This window comes from Bubalus kerabau, chromosome 2 (assembly GCF_029407905.1).
Source record: "Bubalus kerabau isolate K-KA32 ecotype Philippines breed swamp buffalo chromosome 2, PCC_UOA_SB_1v2, whole genome shotgun sequence".
Taxonomy (NCBI): domain Eukaryota; kingdom Metazoa; phylum Chordata; class Mammalia; order Artiodactyla; family Bovidae; genus Bubalus; species Bubalus kerabau.
The window spans coordinates 71,708,077-71,712,775 of NC_073625.1; the positions used below are offsets into that span (position 1 = coordinate 71,708,077).

Consider the following 4,699-nt stretch of genomic DNA (forward strand, 5'->3'; position numbering starts at 1 on the left):
CAGATTCTTTACTGTCTGAGCCACTTTAATGGATTCCCATTTCCTTCCAAAAGTGAGGTCAAAAGTTGAAGAGAAGGGAAGATAAAGAGAATTAGAACTTACCAAAGTAAACACTCACAAGCCAGTTTTTTAGGAACTCACACCACAGTACTTTGGCCACCTCATGCGAAGAGTTGACTCATTGGAAAAAGCTCTGATGCTGGGAGGGATTGGGAGCAGGAGGAGAAGGGGATGACAGAGGATGAGATGGCTGGATGACATCACTGACTTAATGGATGTGAGTCTGAGTCAACTCCGGGAGTTGGTGGTGGACAGGGAGGCCTGGCGAGCTGTGATTCATGGTGTTGCAAAGAGTTGGACACGACTGAGCGACTGAACTGAACTGAACTGAACTGAACCACTCTACAAAGTCCTTACAATAGATACTGGAGCAAACTCCCCCTGTGCTTCCAGTAGAGGTAAGGGAAAATTAGCCATCTGACTAAACACTATTTCTTCTCAGGAAGCATAATACTATCAATGTAATAAGCTAGTGTGATATCTTGTAGAAGGAAAAGTCAATCAAGATCCTTATGAACTACATCATGACATACGCCTGGAGAGTTGATATATCCATGAGGTACGACAACAAAGGTGGATTTCTGGCCTTGCCAGCTGAAAGCAAACTGCTTCTGGTGAGCCTCATTGACAGGGATGGAGAAAAATGCTTTTGCTGGGGCATGGAACCTGGGAGGACAACATTGGATATTATGTGTATGAAAACACTCTGAACTTCATCCTGAAGGGAAAGAAAAGGAATATACCAGAAAAGTTCTTATCTTTTGAGGAAATAGTGTGACTTTACCAAACAAAGACTAGATTTGTTTCCTTCCTCAACCTTCCCTCCCCTCTCCACCCAAATTTGTAAAGAAGATCATTTAAGAACCTCAATTTTAATTAAACAATGAATGAGTGGCTACTAAACTTTAGATTACTCTTCAAGCCAGGTGGAGAGTCAATTTATGGTGGTGCGGGTGGGCGGGGGGAGAGCAGCAATAAAGAGATTGATCAGTAGGCAATAATCTAGGTGAGATGTGACAAGTATGATATAAGAAAGACGCAATGTGAACAGAAGAACTTATAGTGGATGTTTTTGATCAAGTAATGGAGGTAGAAGCCAGATTGCTATGAGGATTGAGAATTTAACAGTTTGTAAAACAACTAAAGCACGAGAGACTGGAAGCAACTCAAGTTTGAAAGACACCCCTTTGTAGTAAATCAATGCTCATACAGTTGAAAGTTGGCAGAGATCTCACGTTTCCAGTCCAGAGAACTTTTCATTGCATTACTTGTCTTGGCTTCTGCCTATACAAGGAAAATGTGCTCTTTGAAGGAGAAATGAAGGTGAATCATGTAATGGTTTCTTTTACAACAAAATACTTCTGTGATCAGAGGATACACATAAGAATGCTATTTGAGATGGCATTTTCACTCTCAGTTAGAGGCTTTCAGTTAATCATAAGTTGGTCAACCTGACCACTGATAAATACCTGCTTCTGAATTCACAGTTCTGTCTTGACCAGGTCATAAGCAGGTTATCACTTATTATCCCCAAAGTAAATAATTTTCTTCTTGTCTTGTGGCTCTTTTGTTAACCAAACCCTTTGATAACCTGCTATTTCTTGTTATTGCTGGGGGGAAAAAAAGTGTGTCCATGTGTTTTGTTTTGTTATTCTTATTTACTTCCTTGCAACATCTTCTCATTATTTCAATTAACACATATTTTAATGCCCTATGTGATAATTGCTATAACTTTTAAAAATTATTCTAATATTCTTCTCCTACTAGGTGTGGTAGAATTGCACTCTCCTGACCATTTTGAAGTTATGTGAAACCGTGTGATCTTCTTTAGCTAATTAAATATTAGCAAAAGTGATTCATCTTGATCCAGGAAGACACTCTGAGTCAAGTAGCAAATCTACCCCCTGCCACATTCTCCTTTTTGCCACACCAACCACAGAAGTCCATGCAGAGATAGTGCCTAACTCTGCTTAGATTAAAGGAAAACTGACCTGGGTTTGTGAGCTAAATATCAATATCCCTGAGGCTCTGGAGCAATTCATTATTAAAAATACTGAATTTTTCACTTCAAGGTATGGTTCCAATGTAACAAAAATCTAAAATATATAACATCATACATAAAGGTCATTTGTACATGACTACCAGAAAAACCACAGCTTTGATTAAATGGACTTTTGTTAGAAAAGTAATGTCTTTGCTTTTTAATTTGCTGTCCCTTGGACTGCAAGAAGACCCAATCAGTCCATTCTAAAGGAGATCAGTCCTGGGTGTTCTTTGGAAGGACCGATGTTAAAGCTGAAACTCTAATACTTTGGCCACCTCATGCAAAGAATTGACTCATTGGAAAAGACTCTGAGGCTGGGAGGGATTGGGGGCAGGAGGAAAAGGGGATGACAGAGGATGAGATGGCTGGATGGCATCATCGACTCGATGGACATGAGTTTGGGTGAACTCTGGGAGTTGGTGATGGACAGGGAGGCCTGGCGTGCTGCGATTCATGGGATCACAAAAAGTCCGACACCACTGAGTGACTGAACTGAACTGAACTGAACTAGGTTGGTCATAAATTTTCTTCCAAGGAGCAAGTGTCTTTTAATTTCATTGCTGCAGTCACCATCAGCAGTGATTTTAGGTCCAAAAAAACAAAATCTGTCACTGCTTCTGCTTTTCCCCCATCTATTTGCCATGAAGTGATGGGACCAGATGCTATGATCTTAGTTTTTTGAATGCTGAGTTTTAAGTCAGCTCTTTTACTTTCGTCTTTCACTCTCATGGTGAGGCTCTTTAGTTCTTCTTCACTTTCTGCCATTAGAGTAGTATCATCTGCACATCTGAGAGTGTTGATATTTCTCCATAGAGTCTTGATTCTAGCTTATCCTTCATCCAGCGCTGCATTTTGCATAGTGTGCTCTGCATATAAATTAAATAAGCAGGGTAATAATATATAGCCTTCCTATACTCCAATTTTTTCCAATTTTGAATCAGTTTGTTCCATGTCCAGTTCTAATCGTTGCTTCTTGACCTGCATTCAGATTTCTCAGGAAGCAGGTAAGGTTTGGGCATAGACTTGAATTAAGAAAGCAAAGAAAAATCATGAATGATATTTAGAAAAAAAATTGCTGTTGAGAAAAAGAACATGGAGCTGTAAGCGTGGACTCTGACACACTTAGGTCACTGGAATCAACTAGATAAGAATATTAGAAAGTTTTTGAGAGTTGTCTTGCCAAAAGAACCAGCAGTCTGTACAAAAAGTGACTGTGATTGTTCACCAATCAGAATAACCTGTGGGGCCCCATCCAACTACCAGAAGCGAGTGGGCTGATAAAGAGCTCAGGGCCAAGATGAGTACATGCATCAATATTTAGTTCAGCTAAAGCAAGGAGGATAATGGAAAAGGCAGTGTCTTGTCGGCAAAGCAAAGCACTGTAGAGGCCCTGGACAAAGGGAGAATGACCAGGAGTGGACTCAGAGTCCACTCGAGACATTCTCCGCACAGAGGATAGGGTCCCTCACTATGTCTAATAGTCAGGATACCAGAATTGCTGCTGCTATCGTCTGTAGTGTGTCTCCCTTTCTTCCTCTTCCTGATTGGAAAAGTTTACTTTGGTTATTTCTTCTTTTATTGAATGTTTCTATTAAGTACAACCTGTATTAGGCTATTATATCTATCTGCCTACTCCATGTCTCTATCTAAACACTTAATATCAGGGTGTGGGGAAAAACATTTGCTGACTGATCTAACTTTAAAATTCAAGACTACAAATTTCAATAGGATTACAATTTCAATCCCTGAAAAATATACCCTTCTTCCTTTTTATGCTTAATCTTGCATTCTATGAAAATCTTTATTCTTTCTCTGGTCCCCTCAAACATCACCCCCCTCTAACCCAGACCCTTCCCACCATCTTCAGACTGATATATTCTACTAACTACTTAATTTCTTTATGTGTATTTCTAACCAGTATTTGAAACTTTTGGTTGATAAACCAAATTTTATTTTCTTTCCCAACCAGGTCTGCTCTTCCTTAGCTTTCCCAGCTTGGTAAACAGTACTGCTATCCAGAGAGTGATCTGAGCAAAAGCTGAGTTTACTTGAGCCCTTGCTTTTACTCATTTTGTACATGCATTCATCAGCAAGACCCATCAACTGACTATGCATCATAAACCTCTTCTCCTTCTACCACTACTGTCCTAAACCAGGCCACCATCACTTTTTTCCCCCCTCTGGTCCTTTGTGGTAGTCTTGTAACTGAACCTAATTTTTCTCTTCATTGGCTTCTATTACATTAGTGTCATGTCTAAATGCACTACTCTGACTTTCTCAATTCAGTTCAGTTCAGTAGCTCAGTCGTGTCTGACTTTTGCTACCTCGTGGACTGCAGCACCCCAGGCTTCCCTGTCCATCACCAACTCCTGGATCTTGCTCAAACTCATGTCCATTGAGTCAGTGATGCCATCCACTTCTCTTCATGCTTTCAATCTTTCCCAGCATCAGGGTCTTTTCCAAGGAATCAGTTCTTCCCATCAGGTGGCCAAAGTATTGGAGCTTCAGCTTCAGCATCAGTCCTTCCAATGAATATTCAGGATTGATTTCCTTTAGGATTGACTGATTTGATCTCCTGGTAGACCAAGGGACTCT

General features: G+C 40.3%; 1 long non-coding RNA gene across 2 annotated transcripts; it reads left to right on the top strand.

The window, feature by feature from the left end:
- Positions 1-234: 234 nt before the first annotated feature.
- LOC129644758 (uncharacterized) lies at positions 235-2,193 on the top strand. Of its 2 annotated transcripts, none has more exons than XR_008710966.1 (3): positions 235-458; positions 534-674; positions 1,828-2,193. It is a non-coding gene; the product is annotated as an uncharacterized LOC129644758 (long non-coding RNA). The 2 variants fall into 2 exon arrangements; XR_008710967.1 differs by having other exon boundaries at positions 534-619.
- Positions 2,194-4,699: the final 2,506 nt, after the last annotated feature.